This window comes from Plectrocnemia conspersa, unplaced genomic scaffold (genome assembly GCF_051122295.1).
Source record: "Plectrocnemia conspersa isolate PC_06_02 unplaced genomic scaffold, ASM5112229v1 ptg000006l, whole genome shotgun sequence".
NCBI lineage: Eukaryota > Metazoa > Arthropoda > Insecta > Trichoptera > Polycentropodidae > Plectrocnemia > Plectrocnemia conspersa.
The window spans coordinates 14,572,331-14,596,207 of NW_028277170.1; the positions used below are offsets into that span (position 1 = coordinate 14,572,331).

The 23,877-nt window shown below is 30.4% G+C and overlaps 1 protein-coding gene across 3 annotated transcripts in view; it reads right to left on the minus strand.

Moving 5' to 3' along the window:
• LOC148234324 (uncharacterized) overlaps positions 1–23,877 on the minus strand; it is a 145,989-nt gene that overhangs the window by 53,482 nt on the left and 68,630 nt on the right. The gene's annotated exons all lie outside the window — the stretch shown is intronic.

Sequence of the window (23,877 nt, forward strand, 5' to 3'; positions counted from 1 at the left end):
AAAGCCAGATGAACCGCAACTCGTAGTAAAAAATCATGAGCAAATGGTAAGATTTAGTTTAGCCGCTACACTGAGCGAAAGACAGATTGCCTTTTTGAGCCTAATACAAATTCGATACTAGAATATTAAATCATTAAGACAGCTCGAATGCAAAGCACGTCACATATATCAATATTGTGTTGTTCATTAGAATAATTTCCAATTTTTTTTATTTTGAAGGTCGCCGAGTTTTCTATTAATTATAATGTAAACAAACTTATCATATATATCTGTTTAAACAGATCAACTCTAAGCTTAAGTAAACAACTCAACTCATGATTCTATACGTTTTAAAAAGAGTATTTAATAAGTTTGCTAAATCTCTAGAGAAAGAAAGAGCATATTGGCATATCTTTTTTATTGAAGTCCCGGACAAAATTGGAATGCAACCAGTTGGACGGGTTTCGATTTTATTTATTTTCATCAACAACCTTGACCAAGGTTAACGCCTAAGCATATTTTCAAAATCTTGCTTAATGATGTTGACAAACAGTCATACGTACTTTTTTAAAATGCCTATGCATACGTGAGTTTTAATGGGATTAGGCTAGAATAATTAACTGAATAAAAATCTGCTGGACCACAAATCTTCAGACCCTTCGTTTTTATGAGGCTCCATAATAAGACCATTTAAATGCATGGACACGGTATCAAAGCGATGTCAGTGTTTTCTTTTTATATATCTTCAGACAAATAGGTGTCGGAAAATATTACAATACTTCGGTCTCATAAATACTTTTATAGAATTTGAGAAAGGACATTTTTATGTCCCAAAAATAATATCATTAAGATAATAATAAAAGCAATAAAACTGGATTTTATTTTAATTGAAAATATTATGAATGTAACGCCTTTTCTATATTTATAATATAAATAAACATTGAAATGAAATAAAGACAAAGCGACAGAAACATTACAATATACATATGATCACAATTAGGTTTACTAATATTTATATACATATAAATTCTTAAAAGTAAAATACAAACGCGCTAGGATGCAAGCTTACTATTTCTATTTATAATACTTTTGATACATATTAAGAACTACAAACTAACGTGATGCACAGAACGCCAATCGCTAAAAAATGGTTCAAGTGACACGCGTTCCGCATGACGAAGCCGAGCATCGTTTTTTGGCAAACTGCGATGTGCATACTAAATTTTCATCCCTGTTCTAAAATCACTACAAAGTCTTCTATAAAAGTACTCAACCAAAACATAAATTGAGCTATGGCAAGAGATCAGGAAAATAAAAAAACGTGGCGCTTGTTAAGTTCTATAATACGCTGAAAAACTTTCAGCTCATCAGCGTATAACATATATTTAGAGTTTTCAATTGCTCTGTGTTACAGTCTTTGATAAAGAGAAGGAAGAGCAGAGGACTTAAATTGGATCAATGTACTACGGAACAAGTCGGAGCGACAAGTACCATAACTTACATACTAACCGCGGCAATTTGAGAAAAACCGTTCGAGAAACTAAAGCCTTTTAATTTCACGAACTTCAAATGCATTTTGAAAGTCGGCCTAGATTTTAGTATCGAGAGACTTTGTCGCCGCGAGGTTAGTGACCGTGTCACTATTAAGCACTTCAAATTATATTTAAGTGAAAACTTGTATTATTATTATGAACATATGTATATAGAGTGGCATATGTCACTTCCACAAAAATTTCCAATCTATCCCGTGAAAATTGTTGCCTCGAATCAAATTAGCATTCCCCCATGCAAAACCAATTAGCTTCTCCTCAAAGCAAAATCATAAAAAATAACTACGTTTACATTGAAAATGTGCCTTTATTCGCATCATACTAAAAACAAAAACAAGTGAAAAGCCCAACACAAACATGTATGTATGTATATACACATATACACAAGGGTCGGTAACTTTTCAGGCGCACGGGCTGCAGGTGTAGTAAAATTTTAATTAAAGAAAAATTGAGGTTCATTTTGCTTCGGAACGCGAAATATTTGGGTATTTTATTTTCAACTGCAATTTTTCGTAAAGAAAACGTCGAGCAAAATCTACATAATATTTTCAAGGGATAAGCGTATAGGGCAGACCGTACGTGACAATAGACGAATGGATCATAATAGCCATTTGGAATCTATACAACTGGCATGTGTTATTAATATATTATACATATGTATATATTGTATCGACAACACTTTGCGAATGCTTTGAGAAATACAAATGCATCACAATAGCGTTTCAAATGAAGTTTAAAACAACGTAATACTCAACATATTGTGAATATATATGATAACTTCCGCTTAAGGCACCTACCCGACAATAACACAGAGCCTCTAACTTGTAATCACTGAGCTTGTATAATATAAGCTCGAGACCGAAAGGAGTCGCCGCCTAACTTCATACAGAAGATCAAATAAGCAACCACTTTTCTCTTCGCGTCAAATCCTGCTCCGATTCCAGAATCCAGAGTTCCACTGGACAACTTGATCATTGCACGCAAACATATACGTGAATTATAATTAACAAAATACAAAAGTTATTTACATAATTCATTTTCTGAATACATGTATACAACATAAAGACGACCCTACGTATCCCATAAATAGGTTAAGCATTGAAAAATATTTAGTGACATTGAACCAAAATATCTAATTTCTTTCTCTTCACGCAATCGATAGAATGCATCGTTAGCACACTCTAAAAGCGATTAGTGGCTAAGTGGGTAAAAAAAAGATGGCCAAGGCGTGGTCAGTCTAAAAATCAAAAGCGCATTGAGTTACTTGCCGGGCGTGTCAAGTTGCGTGGGCAAAGTGAATGACCAGTTTTATTTTATTTCTGATGGTGACCAATTGAGACAAAGGTCATAGAAATTAAGCGCAATATCGAGTGTTCAAATGATAATTTTGAGCGTGAACTGACTGCCGAAACTGAATTATTTTTATGCGTCGCATTACCTTATCATTCCATTGATATATTTACTTTGAGAATCAATGGTTGAACTTGCACTATATATTTGATCCATGATTAAGATATAATGATTTCCTTAATATTGTAATCTGACATTCAGAGCTAGAAAAGATTATCATACAATATAATGACAGTCGGAGTGCTAACTAGAAATAAAGACTAAATTTAATACTGTTGCTTATGCTATTTATTTATTTATATTATGTTACAACTGAATACGCATACACTAAGTAAGTGGCGAGACACCAGACTGAAATCTATTTTATTATTTATAAAATAACATTATTTTTATGTATAATGTATATTATCTATTTTATTATTTATAAAATAACATTATTTTTATTATTCATCCGTGAGATAATAAAAACTAGAAAAACTTATCTGTGGTGGTCAGTATTCCTTAAGAGTTTTCAGTGCCTTTTTTGTTAAAAATTAAATTGGTACGAATATTTTTAAATATTTCACAGCATTTGTATTTTTTTATACCGCTTCATAGGAAAGTGTATTTTTACAGAGGTAGTGTTTGTATGGCAAAAATTAGATTTTCTCAACTACTCTATCTAATAGCTACAATAATAATCAGATAAGAAAAAATCGCTCTGCCTGGAAGTCGGCAGTTTGCAAAAAATTATGGGGATTTTCTACAGAGTTACGTCGTAAGATTTACTACGAACTTAAATCTTATTTTTTTAATAATTCAAAAATGTTCTTTATCTTTATTTTGTTCGAAATATGAAAAATAGCAGCACTGATGATTTATCGGAATTAGGATTATTCAATAATAAAAAAAGCACTAAGATGAACAACCATTACTCTACTATTTAATTCGAATATGTCAGAATAGTGTTTGTAGATAAACTGATGAGAAACTATATTTTTAAATGATATAAATAAAAAAAAATCACACTTACGAATTGAAATATTTAATAATAGTCGTTAGCAAAATTTTGTTTAAAGGGCCGCCGTATATGTATGCTGTGTCCTTCTTTGACTTTCAACGAATATACCACATAAAACCTGTTCAAGCCAGGGGCGACTATATGTCGTTTTCTCAAGATTTAGATCAATGCACTGATAAAGTAGCGTATCACCTTTGACTTGTGATAACAATCTGCTCTTTAAGCAAATTGACCTTAAACCTTAAGGTTCGCGTTGCTATATGTATAATCTTTAGTACGTGCCGACAATATTTATATCATAAAGGTTAACCTGTAGCATATTAAACGCTTTCACAAAATTATTCACATACCTTCAGAGCGCAGGCGTGATTTTTTGATCAGATTCAATGTGCCAAAGTTGGTCGCAGGACACGTTCGCTATTCACCTTCGTTTCGAACACTAGTAATTAACGTCAATTAGCCATCGTCTGATCAATTCGAATATTCCCAAACAGTGGCTCATGCAGCCAGCGAATCCGACCACGTTAGTAATAACTGGGCCAGTTAATTGACGGAAATCGCGCGAATACTCCCCCGCAACGTTCCATTTCATTACATAATGCGTAGTTGAGGGTATTGTAGAAACGACACAGTGCACTAGTGGCTCTCAACATGTATGATACTTATAGTAAGCATTTTTGAAGGGTTTTGAAATGACGCACAAAAAGATACCAAAGAATCCCAAAGCTCCACTTGTGAAATATGACAATATGGCAGGTTTATAAAGCATGTGGCCAGAATTGTAAAATGGTTTCTTTTTTAATTAAGAGTTCATATATTATATTTAAAACATTGTAAAATGTATAAGGCCGAAATCTAGGATGAACATTTGCGTCACTGCATGCTGGTTTTTTTCTATGAAGGACTAAATAAAACCAAGACTACGAAAGTAAAGAGAAGTTCTAAAAGTCAATAGTTGTAAATCCTAGTTTAGAAAGATCAAATCGGGTAATCGGAACCTTGAAGGACCTTTGGGTACTTGAACCTTAAAGGGGCATCAAACATTTACAAAATTAATAAATAACGCTTTTTAAAAAAAATTTACGCATTTTGAACAAACGTATTTACAATTTTTTATGTACTCCTTTCTCATAGGGTTCTTTTGAATAATAATGAGTAATATATTTTATTAGAATAAATTGGCGAAATTTAGAAGGCATCTAGAAGCGGTCGATCAAAGACGACGTTGTCCTAGATTTATTGCTTAAAAATATTTTTTTTATAATAATGAAAGTTTTATAAAAAATATTAAATATATCGAAACAATAGTTTTCGGGGTATTTTAATGCTTTGGTTTTGTTAATCAATAAACGTGAATCATGCGAGCGGTACTAGGATTATTTTTTCGGTTAATTAATTAAAATAATAATAATAATATTAATACCGATATTATTGCAATCCCTAGTCGCAAGACGGCACTGACTTTTGTTGAAACGTAACTGAACTACGTCTACCAAAGGGGATTCTTAAAATCAAATGGGAATCACCGATTTTAATAGTGCTTATAAATTAATTATTAGCTAAGAGAAGTCGTTACATTGTTTATTTACATATATTTTTGAACGCTCGTGGAAAAAGATTGCTATTTTGGCATTTGTAGCAAAGTCACCGAATTCATAGTTAAAAATTCAACATAAATATTATAATAGATAGTATAGATACAAGTGGAATTTAAGCTACTAAAAGCGTCTGATCTTGTATTCGACCTATGAATAACTCTTGTATTTTACGGCCGTATTTTCTTTGCGAATCCGTATTAGCATAGGCTTATAGTAGGTATTTACTTCACGCGTATTGGACGATCGTGGGCATTAAGAAAAAAAGACACAATGCTTCAGCAGTTCTCAAAACGGCTTGGCTGAATTTAGTCAATTTCACGGTTGAGCCGCTCTTACCGATTGTCAAGCGGCTTAACCTTTGCATTGTGTCGCTTTGCGGCTAGTATATATGTCGTGTTTTGTCATATCAGGGATGACAGCATGTGTAGGCGATGACACGATCAGATATATGTATCGTAACGAAAGCGGAAGGTGGCAAGACATTAATATAAACTTGTATCACATAATACGAATAACATGTGGATATTATGGCTTTAAGCGAGTTTTCCTACAGTGACTAAATATATAACACGTGTCAAGACATGCAGACATAATGTATCATCCGCATACACTCATATGCTTATAAACCACATAGTATATTGAATATTCTTATAAATTCACGTATGTAATGAATATATAAAAAAGTTTTTGTAATGTAACTCCAATTTGTACATTATTCATTGATCAAATATGAACAATTCAATAGTAAATAAGTTGGTTTTTAATAGCTTCATTACAACATTAAAGAAATTATGGTGCACAAATATATGAGCACCACACAAAATATTTTCTTCCAACTAACGGCGATAGTAGCGTTCTCAAACACTGACGTCCTTGCGCGAGAATAAGGGACGCGATCACGGCTTTCTAGAGTCCAACCCAAATCGTTTGGTGGGCCAAAAAAATATTACTGAGCTTAGGTGGGCCACACATATTTTTTAATTCTACTGTTTCGTTACTTATGAGTTGTTTTATTTCACTTGAGTAAACTAATGGATGTTCACAACCAAACATTCATAAAACGAAAACATATAAAAAAAGTCAATAATCATATTATATTTCACCATTTGATATTTGGAGTCGTGAAGTATAATTTTTCAGTTCTGAAAACCCCTGTTTATTGCTTGGTCGACAATACACAAAAACACAAATATACTTATGTGTGACATATTATATTTGTTTTCATTACAAAAAAAAAATAGCATGAATTTTTGTGTCCGGAATATTTGCTGTTCGTAATTTTCGCAGTCCAGAATTTTCGGGCAAACACCGATTTTAACAAGAATAATAAAGATTTTCATTGTGGAGAAACATTTTATAGGAAAATTTTAACAAAGAAAAAGAGAAGCAATTTAGATATTTAGATACATTTTATGAAAAATTACTACTATTAGGATTTGTTGGTTTTTAAAAACATTTTTTTTGGAATATGAAAAAAGTTTAAATCGGTTTTTTATTAAAAAAACCGGTTTTAGATTATAAAAATATAATTTAGTATGATTAGAGATTTTAAAACATCCGTCACATTCCCGTGATATTGCACCTTTTTGATTAACACAATTAATCATATCTGAATTTGCAACGATACATTCTTATGTTTTGGAGGAGAAGAATTAATATGAGAATGGGAGAAACGCGCGACATATATTTTTGGTATACATTTTTTATATATGTTATTTTAATTATTATAATTATTTTTTGGTTTCGAATCTGGGTTTTGTACAACGAATGACGTGGATACACGTCACCCGCTTTCTCGTGAATATTTTTAAGCTTAACATCTACATTTGTTGGAACAAGTATACGACAACTTTTGCTACAATTAAAAAAATAATATTAAAAAAATAAAATAAAAACGAAATCTACTGTATTCGTACTATCTTCACAACCAAAATAATATTGCTGAGAAACCGATTCTGATAATAAATACATCGTAGAAATAATTATATTAATAAGAGCAATGTTTGAAAACCAAGAATAAATTAATTATATGCTTCCTAACCTTTTAACCTGGAAATTTCTTATTACGTGATTAAAAATGCTTATTTATAAACGGGCAGTTGAATTTATCAAATTTAAATATAAAAATTCACCCGTCACGAAATAACCAGGATCCAGAGCGGATGAATATAAAATTCGTCACAGAACAGCCAGGCACTGGCTGTTGTGTTGATAATGATTAGGTACTACATAATTCGTCCTTTTTTAAAATTTAACGACGACTTTTTGCGTCACGCCATGTAGGAAATATCATTATGTCGCCTTTAGGCGTCAAACACGGTTAAAAGGTTATTATCAAATTTTTTTTTTTTGAGACAATTTTTAAAATATGTTTTTTATTTAGTGCATTATACAACGAATAACGCGATAACTGCGTCACCCGCCTTCACGTATAGAATTTTTAGCTCAACATCCAAAATTGTTGGAATAAATACGTCAACCCCTTTGTCAAAATTATTTGGAGTAAAATAAATAAACTGGAGGTTACGTGCAAAAAAATATACGGATCAAAGAAATGAAGCCTCACAAATTTAATTTCCCCTTTTATAAATTTTAAAGGGCGGCAACTCAATCGATTCTTCTTAACATCTCGCACGTTTTATTTATTCAACCGATAATTTCAGAAGTAAAGACGGAACGAGCGACGGATAAAGAACGCCTTCTTTTTATCCTCGCGGGTCTTCTAATTTGGGCGTGCCGAGTTATTCACTAATGGAGACTTGGGATATTTCAACCTCTTATACGCTGCGAGATAGATGGAGACTATGCGTTCGATGCGTGTCCAAACGGCTCTTCAAGGGCGCGAATTTATCGATCCGGGTGCTGCTACTACTGTACTTCCTCCTTTTTGCAAAAACGTTCGCGCCTAGCTGACATCATATCTTTACATAATACAATACAAAAGGAGGGGAGTTTTATTTTCACGGCGTGACATCATCGAGTGCTACTATAATGACATGACATGAAATATGATATAAATACATAATAACAATAATTAAAATCGCACCGCATTTATTACATATGTAATAATAAACATTTTTATCTGAACAATAATAACTGATGCTGACAACACTGAACATTTCAAATGAACCAATATAAATATTATGGCCGAGGATCATTCAAACGTTATTTGGCCTTAAGTGTGTATTATATTCATTATAGCCAACGTTGCACAATCGATGTAACACCAACATAAAAGTGAGCGTATTTATTAGGACCAAGAAATCGAGAGCGTTCAAACGTTCTTTAGCCATAAACAGTGTTGTCAAAAAGTTTTTAAATATATATATAAAGCGACTCACACACGTACGCAAGCGACTTGAACAAATAAAGTAAAACATCGAAAGTGTGTGCATTATTTTACATATTTATAATTCGATGGCTGGCAACACTGACAATTTATATGAGTGTGTATGTGTGTATGTACCTTTAATTCTCCGATTGAATTTGGGCGACTGTTCTCTTCTTCTGTAAATACGCGGACACACACACACATAAATATATAAATGTATTTATGTGAATGTGTGTTTGTAAATATATATATATATACGCACGCAAACACGCGCTTTTTCGAGAGTTTTATTACGGAACAAGAGTATCGACCGGCACGAACCGCGCAACACAACAATCCCGATGTTCTGGCGAACAGAATACGCGCGGACCCCCACCCCAGAGAACTGAACGCTACTCGCATAGAAGCTGGTCGACAACCATTTTCAACTCTCTCATTCGAAATATGGAGAACAGTATTAACCGTTTGAATGCCGCAAGGATATCGGTGTCCGCTTACGAACGACGACACGAATGCCGGTACGACGCAGGTGTCCGTTTTTAGATATGTATTTTTTTTTCGTAAAATTATGAAATCATTTTTTTCTATACTTTTTGTGTATTTGCTTGTATAGATTGGATTTAATTTTGTTCCTATAATAAATAGTGGTTCACAGAAAAAAATTAAATTTTCAAAAATATTTTTTTTAAAATCATCTATATTTGCCAAAAAATGACATTCTCAGCATACACCGCTTAATTTTGCTTGGCACTAGAAGGGTTAAATTCATCGAAATTTTCACACTCAGACTTCAACACTTACTTATGTTACATTGACTCTGAGAAAGCGTTTGACAAAGTGCAACATGAGAAAATGATGAAAATAACAGGTAACAAAAAGCGAGAGCTAGAAGCAAATGATATATTTTTTAATACATATAAGACATTCTCTATCAGCTGGAGTTGCTCATTATTAGAGAATTTTAAATACCTAATATGTCAATTATAATTATTTATCCGTGAGTGATTGTGGTGATCGATCGGAATTACAATTTTATAATAATCACTGATTCCAATCTCCTAGATATGATAGAAAGTGGAAAACACTAAAGTTCTTATAAGATTTAAACCCAGGTTTATCAGGTAAATAACCAGCGACTTATACCAATCGTCTATCGTGCTGATTATTAAAACTCAGTGAGGAGTGAGGCCAGTTTGTATTTTAACGCAGATATAGGTAAGTTTTAGCCATAGCTGATGATACAATTTTAATTACTAGGCAAGAGAAGTTGCAAAAGTATCATAAATCTGTAAAATATACGTCCTACACAATACAGACAATTAGTCTTGCTACTTAAATGTATTTATAATAAGCAGTGCAGCAAAATACGTCTATTCGGAATACATTCTAGGCTAATATAAATAAAATGCTAGATCAAAAAAGTATGAATAACAATCACCCGAATGAAAAAGGTTCTATGCGATATGCTAGCTGTTTTCCTATACGGAGTATAAGCTTGGACGGTTACATAGAAATGGATCGAGTGTTTAGAACCTTTAGAAATGTGGATTCACAGACGCATACTTCGTATCAGTTGAAAGTGATACTACGGATTACGCGAAACATATATAACAATTAAATAGTAGCCACTATGTAGGCAATGTTTGATGACAAATAAGGCATTATAATATATCTCAAATAATAATTTAGCTAATAAGCAGGTTAGTAAAGGAATTATTCTAACCAATATGATTATCAAAAACAATTATAATAATGTGAAAGCTGCATATTTAAAAATTCATCATTGAGTTTGAAAAAATCAGGGGTGACCTTATAATGTTCATCATACGTAAAATTAACCGACTATTTTTTTTTCATTGTTTGTGAGAAAAATCTGATTTTACGTGTCCTTGTAATGCAACCGAATTAATGTGATTTCTTTCTTTCTTTCGTTTATACACAAATTTCACGGCTCACTCGGCGTTGCTATTACGCGTTTATAATAATACATTTGGTGGTTTGCCAAAATTTCGCGAAACTAAAATAAAACATTTCACGTGTTAGCTCCACCGTCGCGATTTATATACATACATATGATTCACAACATAAATAAAAACATTGCGACTCTTTCAAGGTATTCAAGATTAATATGTAACAATAATACACATCATAAGGCGAAGACAGTTTGTCAAATAATGCACAATTATATACTAAATTGTAATTTATTTAAAACATATATTGTTTACTATATTCATATTTTGCTTTAACCTGTAACAATGAAATGCACTACAACGAAGCATCTGTTTTATTATTTAATTTAAATTAGTATATTATGAATATATACATTTTACATTAAATACAACTAGAATTTGAGTGTTTATATTTAGAACGAAATGTGTATTTTTAGTATCGCTTTCGACTAAATGGGGTGAAATGTTGCATAATAAAGGAAAAACAAACTAGTCAATAGCATGAAAGAGCGTATATGTAACCACTTGTTGTGAGCTACTGAAATGAGTAAAAGTGGCGTCGGTAACGCAGAACTCTCACTTGCCAGCAACGGTGCGCCAACTGGGTGACGCCGATGGAACTACTGCCCTAGTTTCGCGCTGCGCTTAAAATTATTTAATATAAAATAAAAAAATAATAATTTTTGGGTGGATTTTGTAATACTTATTGCCAAAAATATATTTTTAAGTATAAATAATAATGTAAGAAGTCGTTACTAATTTGTTGCAGTTTTAAATAATTTTACATGAATCAAGAAAAAATAATGTTAAATGAAATATTAAAACATTTAGAGTGTCCGTCTTTTATTTCGGGGAATACCAGTGCATTTTTTTATACTAGTCAAATATTTCCGTCCGCTATAAAAGTTTCTAAGAAAGTATGCATATTTTTAAATATCTGGTAAGGAGCCACCCTTTTTAATCAGCTGTTGTGAAACATTTTTTTATCGAAATATTCTCAAGAAGAAACATCAATTATTACGTATTTAATTTAAAAGTTCTTTTCTGTACACTTTTAAAATGATAAGGATTCAAAGTTTTCTTAGAAAGTAATTTTATTTAATGTAGCATTAAGTTGTTTTATTATTAAATAATAACATTTTCACTACATTAAAATTTAATTACATTATAGGTTTGGGTATTGTATTTTATGATACTGTAATATTATTCTTTATATTGTAGATAATTTTTATATATGTACATACATATGTATATCGAATATGAAAAATATAATATATTAACATGGCCATTGAATGAGTTGATCGAAAAGGATTTATTTTAATTGTTACTGCCGTCTATTTAGTAAAAAAAATACTATGCTAACAAAATACTACAGAATTACTTAGCAAACTCTATATTTGGAACAATGTTTAAGCACTTTACTATATTTGGATGTCGCATCTAAAAATAATCTTGCTACAAAGTTTATCTAGAGTTGAATTCCAAATTTAGTTTTACTTAACCAGTTGGCAATTATAAGTGTCAACCCCGTGTTAAAACTGAGCGATTTACATTAATTAATTTAAATGAGTAATAGATCTGATTATTGTTACAGATTTCATCATTCGTTGTGTCTTTATTTCACGGTAATATTTTTGCTAAAGAGTTAAGTATTTTTTAACGCAAAGTTTAGACAAGTTGCGGCGTCTTGTATATAAAATACTAATAACTTATCAGTTATAAGTCACATTTTCAAGTCGAGTTGTTAAGAAACTACCGGGCAAAATTGCATAAACAAAAATTTATAGCTGTTTTCTGATAACATTATATGACAGTCTGTGAAACTATTATATTATAAGTTATTAATTATTATTTTACGGTGTTTATATTATAACTTCCGATATGGCACACTATGAGAACTTCGCAATTTATCATATTTTTAATTACAGGTTTTATTTTTGTATAATTAAATATATTTATTATATAAACTATGTGTAACTAGAATACGAGCAACTCAACAGATAATCTATAAGAAGTATTGCGACTGCTTTGATTCTTTAGTGATAGTTCACGAGTTATTTATAAATTTTTGTGTGACAATTGTACGAGTGTTGAGCACGCTTTGCCTCGACTATGTGAAAGCGAGCTCGGGACACTCCCTATTACTTTTATCGCTTGGTTTCATCGGATATGTCACCTCCAAAAATACATTTAGGAAACTTATATTCAAATATATTTATAATACAGTGACTTAACAGGTTACCCCAATGCGTCATGATATTAAAAATAGTAAAAAAGAAAAAATCATAAAATATTAAAATTTAATGGTACGAACGAATGAAACGAAGCTGACAATAAACACATCAATGTACAATGTCGGATGGTGAGAGTCAAAGGCGAGTCGGCTAGTGCAGACGTCCTGGCTCTAGCGTTAGCAAAAGAGGACGCGATCGTGATCCTATAAGACGTTCTACCAATATCAGCGCCAACACTTATTACGTTAACAGTAGTGGGTCAGAAGTAACCCTTTTTTTAGTACCTCCTTTTAATATTTTTTGAAACTCCTGGTTCCCGAGAAATCATGGGATTCAACATATTTTCAATCTCTGCTCCCGGGATTGAAAAAACCCTAGCGAACTATATCCACTAGTTTCAGTAAAAAATGTATATGTTTTAGTATCTAATTTGAATAATGTGCCACGACGGGTGAAATGAGATACTTATTACATCATAAACATTTGGACGTTTCACATCTGCCCATTGATAAAAATAAAAGCATCCATTGATAGACATATAACGACTGTCATTATTTCATGCGTTAGATAAAAATTCTCAATGCATGTGTAATTATTTATTGCGTCAACGGCTCATTGACATTTTTATTTGATCGTGTCGCACTATAGGGGTAATGCACAATGCCAGTTTTGCGCTTGTGTTATTTATCGTGTGCGATATACCGCAAATGTGCAATGTGCTTTAATGGGCCAAGGACGAAAGCTGCACCGATTTGTTTCATATACGTACATATATTACTAGGGTGTCCCAGACGCCACTTAAATATGAAAACCTTCGTTTAATGGTCGTAAGTATGCAAAATCAAGTGACCTCCGCTTCATAAACGGAATAACAAATTGGTATTGTATTATAGATTTTTTAGTATTGTAGCTGTATTTAAAGCATTATGGTAAAAAAAGAAAACTTAACGCTGAATGGGTTAAAAAATGGGGAGTAGGAGCATACGTTATAGTGAACAATATATATAGCGCACTGAATGGATAATTTCATATGATGAAGCAAACTGTGCTTTGGATTAAAATAAACACTTTGTGGCTCAATATAATAACAATTGTTACTAAAAAAAATTTTTAATTGCGATTTTCATGATCGAATTTTACATTTTACATTGTCAATTATTTATATGTGTATGAAATAGAACTATGTTTTGATGTTAGTTTTATTTTTTTTATTGATTATGACAATACAAAAGAAAGAGTTATTTTTATTGTTTTGTGCTTTGAAATCTATTGTCCAGAATTGATATAAGGATGTTTTTCGAATTAGCAACACTTTTTCCAGCGACTGGCAATTTGACAGATGACAACTGATTTGTGCTCAGTTTGGTTTGCCATTTTACAAATAATAAAATGCAAATTGTGCAAATAATGTCTATATAATGTTTTTACAAAAATCGGATTACCGTTTAAAACAAGAATAATAAATATATCGATTGTGAAGAAACCTATTACATGTTTAATGGATATTAAAAAAAAAAATTGAATGAAAGAATGCAAAAAATTCCATCCATGTAATTTTTAGTTATTTTGCTTATATTTATATAAAAATAAACAGCAACAATAATACATGTATAAGATTAATTTAATTATAAAATTTATTTATTAACTAAAAACTAGTGTATGAATAAATATATAATTCTTTTAAGGATTTTCATCAACAAAAATTGAAATAATGTTTTTAGGTTTAAAATAATTTTCTCACTTAGCAATATGTTTTTAATTTTGGTATGAGTATAAATGAAACAATACTATTAAAATTAAAATTAAATATTTATAATTTTTGCGAAATTTTCGCAAATCCTATTTCAATGCATAATGGCACGAACATGTATGTACGTGTATATACACTATATTAATTTTACCGGTCACGTGTGGCTCCCTAATAGGTCATTTTTCGAGCCAAGCCCGACTTTGGCCCATTTAAAAAGCTAATGCCCGTTACTCACGTCATCATACAATTTTATGCTTTTGTTCCACGGCATATTGACACACGATATTTATGATGATAATGCCCCGATTTTATTGGAGTTGAAAAAATGGGAGAAAAATCAATCAATCTCAAATAAAATAATAATTCTTATTGTTACATAAAACATAAAAAATAAGTACGTAAAATATTAAAATTATAACTAGAATTTATTATAAGATTTTTATCTACAATACAACACCAGATAATTTTTTGCTGTCACATAAAAGATGGCAGCACATAAAGCAAAAAAAATAATAATATTCTAAGAATGTCTAGAAATATATTTTTAGATAACTTTGTTGGGAAGTTAGTAAGCTATCTCATATATTAGTTGTCAACACTATTCTAGATTTTTCAAGAACGCTGCCGTCACTTTGATCTACATACTATAAAAATTAACAATTCATAAAAATATAGTAAATTAAAAAATATACATTTAAATTAATTTTTAGGTTTATACAAATATTTGTGAAATGTAACCGACTTAAGATTAGATTAATAATAATTGTTTAAAACAATAAATACAGAAAGATTAAGGCGTGGCTCATGGCGAGTGCATGTAAAAAATTAAGATACCATTGCACTGTATGTTTTTTATTTCTCAAGAAATGGGAATCCTAATTTTCGATATTTTGAGAATTCTCGAGAAATTTTGATAAATACATGTAATATATAGTATGTGGTTATATTATAATATAACAGTATATTATTAAAGATATCTTTATATTATTTATGAACAAAGAACTGGATGATCGTTGAAGAAAACAAATTTCAATAGAATGATAATTTGTTATATATAATGGACAAGAATAATCGAAGGATCAAAACGGATTGATACACTTCGATTGATTACAGGGCATCAAGTTACGAAGAAATGTTGGGCACCCACAATAGCTGTTGTTATCTTACTTTTTCTTAAAAAAACATAATTATGTTATTGAAAAGCCCCCATACATTTATGCAATATACTAATCCCTACGTGGAGTAATTTATTTTTATCTGTAGTATTAAATCTAGTTCATACATTACTAAAGCAAAGATTAGGCCAATTAGTGTACATATTTTTATTTTTTTTCTATTCAAATATTTCTGATCTATATTAAATGTTAAAGCGAAAGCATAAATATTTTCAAGCATCTGGTATGGACCTATACTTTCATACTCCGGGTTTTATTTCTACTTCCAAAATAAAAATGTGCAGTGGCTGAGAATACAAAATTTCTTGTAAAAAGGAAGTAGTGCCACTACTGCGACTAAAAACAAATTTTTTGCATACGGTCTGGAGTTGCATGACATATACACTTGCAGGGGTAGTGTGAATCGTGACATTTATATTTCAATGTTGGAATCCACTTTTAATGGATTCCTATAAGAAAATATTTCCAAGCACAGAACACGCTACTTTCTGATTCCAGCAAGACAACGCTCCGTGCCATACTTCGCGAAAAAGCAGAAGTTGGTTTGCGTCAAAGAGTTTGACGCTTTTAGAAGCTTTTCACCAGACCCAACTCCTAGGTACAGAGCACTAATGGGCAAAATTAAATGGAAAGGTTGCAAATGGTATGGAGAAAATTGTCTCCGTCCACCTGCAAGTCATTAGTTGACACTATGCCAAAAAGGGTTGCAGCTCTAATTAACGCTTAGATACTACTAAATATTACAAATAAGCTTAAAATTAACACTGTAAACAACCTCGATCAGATTTTTATTCTTTTTTCACGATTTTTCAAGATATTTATTGGGGCGCCACATTATTATGACCAAGACTGTATATAGATAAACTGGCCTTAAGAAAAATTGCAAAAAGGTTAAATATTGATCAATCAAACTTTATAAAACATCATCACCAATTGGGGATGGTGTCAAAGCTCAGTATTAAAGCACCGTATAATTTGCCGTAGATCGTTGTTCGGAAGTCATTATTAGATCGCATTATAATAATGTCGTGTTATTAGAGTGCTTAATAAACATCAGAATTGAATTTCCTAAAATGAAACCAAAGTCACATCGTTAATCAACTGTTATATTTTATTTTCTTATCTCTAGTGTAAATTAAAATATTAAAATAAATTAAATTTAGGCTAAGTCATGAACTCAATAGGAAAACATGCACTTTAAAAATGGCCAATTTAACATTTCTAGTAAATACCACTGTTCATTTAAAATTTTAAATAAACTCTTTAAGATAAAAATCATTTAACAAATTGAATGATTTAAATAGCGTCGGAAATTAAAATTAAACCAAAGTATTCTATGAAGAAACGCTTAAAATAAAAACCATTAAATTGGCTAATATTAATATGCTTAGGTATTACGAAAACTTACATTGGCACATAAACGGTTAACAGCAAAAGACATATTATGCTATTTTAGAATAAATTTTTAAATTTCAGAAAACAGCAACTGCATTTCAGTACATTTACTACTCTATTCTCAGTTGATATCAACACGTTGCTTGCAAACTTGAAAATATAATGTTAAAATTTGTAATCAGCAATTTTGTCTAGTAATGCGGGCCCCATAAGACCCAAAAGGTTGGATACACATGTTAAAGATTTATAGCATGGTTTTACCCCGTGACTCCATATTGATAATATGGATATTTTACTAAGCATAATAATAGCTCACTATCCATTTTCATTAAAATAAGATAAAAATACACAATTAGAATTTTCCCATCATTGTTTGTGCACTTTCAAATCCGCAAAAGTCGTTCAAAAAAATATGTTCCTTTGGTCCACAATGAAATAATAGCCGGAACTATTTATGGATCTGAGTGAGAGATAGAGATGGGCACAGAAATAATTTCAAAGATTAATTACGAGCGGTCAGCATCATGGCGGCGGGATGGTATCATCTGGCGCCGTTTTAACTTGATAACGACCGCGGGGGTCCAAAATTGCCTTATCTTATATAAACGTTACACAAGATCGAAAAAATACAACGATATTATCTCACAATAACAACGATCTCTAATATCATGACTCGTGAACTAAACCCAAAAATAGTTTAAACAATGCTGATGATTATAATTAATTGTATACATCTTAGGGATTGTGAAATAAGAAGACAAATCAGGATGGCTTAAAGTGCAACTGGAACGCGTTAAATATTCTGTATATTATTTTAATTATTTTTAATGTAACACCTTTTTTGGAAAAATATTACAATCCACTAAAATAATACTACATTATCTTAATTCCGTAATTCTGCGATTTTCACATTAAATCATTGCTAAAGAAACACGTAGATTTCGTCATTCTTTGTTCCACATAGCAAGAATTTTTTTTTTAAAGTAAAGACTAGAACTTTTTTTAAAAAGTCACATAAACAATAATGTATAAAAACCACTTTCCTAGTATTATATTCGACATACTATGTATAGACACAATGATCATCGGTTATGCTCGTGTCTATAATTGAAGATGATCAGACGAAAACAACTCGCCATCTGTTTCAAGTTCAAGCGCACGAGAAGAGTAATGGTGTATGTCTAGAACTACTAGATAGATCGATCGCTGAAAAAATTACAGTTATTCGGTATGGAATAATGTAATGCATCGTTGGATTGTGTGTATAGCAAACAATGTTTGGCGCCAGTGTTACTATATTACATTAGATCGGTTGCCAAATGTGCAATATATAAACTGTGCATTCAGTTGCCAATAAATTTGATCGATTATATTTATTAATAGCATTTGAATTTTTATTAGGACCGATCGATTAACGTAATATTGGATATAAAACTTTAATTACCTAATATATAACGATAAAGTGAGAAGTTCATAATTGTAGGAATAAAAAAAAACATAATCAAAAAATGTTTTAGATCAGAACCTCATGTACCACTAAACTCAAAATGTTGAATCATGCGCGGTCACAACCATGATTTTTTCATACAATTTAATGTTTTTACACTCTAAGCTACTTGAAAATTTTTTTTTATTATTAATAGATATATAATTAATGATAAAATGTTTGTATTGTAATAAATAATTATTATGAAAAATGTGCGAACAATTTAGTCACGTTCAAGTAAAATTGTATAATTAAGTTTAACGTACACGCAACGTTGACGTGAAGAGGGAAGCGACCGCTTTCTCGATTTCGTTTGTTACCGGTACGAAACGCTAATGGACAGCGAAACTCGTTTTATTTTGTTTTCGAATGACTCATCGCACACCGCAGCGGACCAATAGAGGACCGTATTCATTTCGCTGGGTGTCCGCCGAGTAACACCAGTTTTTATTTTTTTTTAAATTCCTAATCAATTAAAATAAAGCGATAAAAATAATACCTATATACTAACTTTAAAAACTTCATAGTAGATTTCTAATGGCAAAAAATAATATAAAAATATTACGCGAGACTATATTAACCCTTTAATTTCCAGAATCAGTGACTACGACAAGACCAAACTTAAATTTAATTATAAGCATTAAATACTAAATTTATAAAAAAAATTAGTATCTCTAGATCCTCTGTCAAGTAAATATTTATATAATACATAGTCTTTAGCTAAATAATTGAAATAATTAATATATGTATTTTTTCCTTTGATTTATTTTATATTTATATTATTTTTGTATAGTAGAAAATAGTTATCAATCAGAAAATTGTACTTAATTGTAATGTATATATTTTCCTATATTTTTAATTTTATATTAAACGTTTATCTAAATAAAAATATGTTTTTGATTAGTGTGATACAATTTTTAGATATACGATTAATATCATCGAGGCCACCAATTTGATATTGTTTTGTATCCATCGCTGAAGGTTACGAGGTGGGTTTGAGGTGGTATTCTAGCAAAAGTTTGTTTCCTTGCTTTCAGGTTTATTTGACGAATACGTCATAAAATTATTATAATTTCTACGTGATATGTGACGAAATTATATGTTTCAACATTCAGTACAAAAATAAGTATGAAGTTTTGTTGCTGACCAAAACTCATACGAGAGGCGTTGATCTTGCAAAGTAAGAATATAATATATAACAAAATATAAATTGCAACATAAAAAAGGTTGTTACTAAATTAATCACGATAAGTCCAGAATTGACAACTCAATTGTCACCGAAATTCCACATTTTTTCGTAGACCTAAGATATTTTATGGTATACGTTGAAAAAGATAAATCATGAAAGTCTTACTATTTAATTATTGTAATGAATTAAAGTGTTTTGATCTGTTTGTAAATTAGACCATGGAATAATTTAATATTATATAACTAGACTATATGTTTCATATCTATATGTAAAATTACATAAGATCAAAAGATTGTATTAGTCAAAAAATTTTTTTTTGATCCAATGGCCAATGTGTTTATTTGAGTGGTTTATTTTGTAGACAAATATGCGGAAATATTTTTTTTAAAGCAGACAAAAAATGTAAGATAAAATGCAAAGTTATATCAAACACAGACATGTATGTAAAACTTATCATGAATTTATTCTTCTGCGTTAGGAAAATATCTCAAAACCACTAAGCCACAGTATCAAATAATACTCCAAGTGATTATTTCACTTATACGTTATATGCAGACATTTTAAATTTATTATCTGGCGTTTATATCCAATTACGTTTATTTTGTGGTTAGCAAACGATTTGATTCAATTACGCGTAATGGCTTTGCGGTGTTTACTTTGTTCAGGCGTTTAATTTTGGGGAAGCAGATATGTTTGTATAGTAAATAACAATTAAAACACACCGCTTGAACTAATAACACTAATCATTTACACGCATTGCTGAGATAAAAAGAGTTTATTTAATATTTAAGTTCTATAGTAGCTTTGGGGTTAAGCGGAAAAAATTGCTCTAATCAAACTGTTGTGAAAATATGAGAGCATTCACAATGAATAGCGTTCGTATCTCTGGCATCAGACTATTTCATATTGTATTATATTACACTATATTATACAATAAATAAACATATAAAATAAAACGTGTGCGCCTATATACATTTTATTGCATAGCATTTTTACTGTCTTAGAGATGATACATTCTTTACATTAGCATATTATAATTTGTAAAATATTACATGCCAAAAATTACATATGAAGTATTTATATATATTTGATTTTCTTATAATCATATTTGGAATTTTTGGGTCCGCATTTTCGAGTAAGCAATTTTCGCAATTAATTAGATTTAGTTGAAATTAAAATTAAAACAATTCATAATCAAACAAAAAATCTACAAGTCACAATTTTTTATCACCTGTGCTGGATTGATTGGGATAATGATATAATTAGAATAGGGTATTCGAATGTTTGGGTTTTGCTAATAAATAAACATCATGAAACATGCAAGTGGTACTAGGATTATTTTTTCGATCTTTATTTATTACCAATTCATTAGAATATCGGTATTGAGTGTTATCTCTCTCGATATTATTGCAATTTCTACGTGGGACATAACATGCTTTAAAGGTAAGCTAAAAACTCGATCCTTAATCAATATAATGAATATTAAAAAATCATCAATATTATCAGACATTAGAGATAAAATTGTTTTTGTATTTATACATACCCCTTTCTGTGAGAAGGAACAACTAAAAAAGGGTGGCGAAATTTTGAAACAAATTTTCGTTATCTGCTAGAGCGTTTTGATGGTAATCCCGAATGGACGTGTTATCTTTTTTTTGATGATAATTTTTTCGATTCATAGCGGATACTTTGATTTAATCTGTAAAATGTTTTCTCGCGGTAGTGTTCCATTTTAACAAAGAAGCCATTTTTAAGACGTCTAAAACCTATATATGCATATCATAAGCCGAAACTGGCTTTGTCACCGGGTTTTTGATTTAATAGCATAATATTCAAATTCTCTCGCCTATAAATTTAGAACGTTTTTAGATCGGCCGATTAAATCTCTCCATTGGGTGGTTTAATTGACGAACTTAAAAAAATATAGATATGGATAAGATTGACTGTTGAAAATCATTGACCTTTCAACATTAAAAGATTCATATTGTGTCGTTTTCCAGATCTTTATTGCTAATAAAGTTTTCGTACTGCCTAAGCAAAATAAATTATCTATTAAGATTTCTTCTAAAGAGCTCAGAATTACGTTAGAGAGGTAGTGAAAATTCTCATTACATTAAAAAAAGAAGTTTTCTTTTTGGGTTCCGAAACATCCACCATGGATTATACATTTATCTGTTAAATGCTAGTTCAATTCATATCATTTAATTTTAGAACTTTGAAATCATTTTTTCAATTGAATGGTTTATGTTTTTTTGGTTTTGGAACATGATGAATTCAGGTTTTCTTAACAAATAAATACTTTTTAAATAAAGAGACGCTATTTTATAGTGACATACTGATTTTTTGGCCAGTCTAGTTTACGATTTTATCCCACTTATCTAACAGATTATAACAATTTGCCACCGACTGACTTTATGTGTCATACACCACCACGCACACTTGTTTTCGTGAAATTGAACCGATCGTTAAAGAGAATGAGGAAACGTACCGACCCAACGACGAAGAAGTGGGAGATTTCCTTATCAAGTCGAATTGCTCCTATACGGTAAGATCCGATGCTCATATATTATGTGCGGTTTTCGTAACATAACCATACAAGTAGATTTATATGTAGAAATATATGTGTATCAGGTTTTATATTGGCAAGAATTTATTGATATAATTATTCAATTTATTACGTACATAAAATGGAAAGAGCTTTAAAGTGTAAAAATTGATAGGAATTACTATTTTTTTACTGTAATATATTGATAGAAGTATCTCTGAGTAAATATTAAAATAAAATACTAGAAATTTTAATAAGAAGTCATTTAAAATGGCATCATAAAATAGAAAATATATTTGGCGTGACATAGATGTATTTGGACTGCAATGGTAAAACTATTTTAGGTATGACTTACATGCCTTTGGACTTAAAGGTTAAAAATTGTAAACCATATTATTATTAGTAATATCAGTAAGCTTTTCATAATCATTTTTTTTAATTTGCGGACAAGGACTTTCCGAACATTGATTTTTCCGGACAGGATTTTTGCGGACATTCCAAACAAAAAATATTTTTATTATTTTATTAAAAAAATAAGGTAAGCATTTAGATTGTTGAATTTTTAATTACCGAGTCCATTGAAGCAATCAACTTGAATTAAATCTAATAAATCAATAGTTTTACTTTTTTTACTATAAGGGTTCGGTGATTTATCCAGACTAAATTATTCCGGACAAAAAATATTTTTAATATTTTATTAAAAAAATATTAAGGTTAACATTTGGATTGTTAAATTTTTAATTACCGAGTTCATTGAAGCAATCAACTTGAATCAATATTTTTACTTTGCGAAAAAATGCAAAAAACGACAATTTCTAGCTCATCCTAATTCCTTTTTATTCATTATTGAAAGCGTATTTTTTTTCTAAATCAGTTCAAAAGGATCTTTATAAAACATAATATTAGTAACATATAATAAAATTAAACATCTTTTTTACTATTGCGTTGCATAAATAGCCTATTTAATTACTAATAATATAAAATTAATCTTTTATTATTTTATTATTTCAATTGAAATATAAAATCACTTTTTCCAGTTGATGTGGTCACCACATCGAGTCAAATTATTTTTAGCTAGGAATATTTTTAAAGTATTAGTTCTTAAAACTTATAATACTTAACTTAATATATTAAGATTAATATCATAAAAAGTAAATATAAAAGAAACGTAAAAGTATGTGGAATGACTCGGTTAATAACAATGTATAGTATAAATCAGAGGGTAAAAATTTAGCTAGCATTAAATCTATGTACAGGGAAATTTGTTGATGACATCCAAGATTTGCCATTCATTTTCATAAAGGTCGCCACAAAAAACTCCTAGTCAATCTTCATTTAACCTTTAA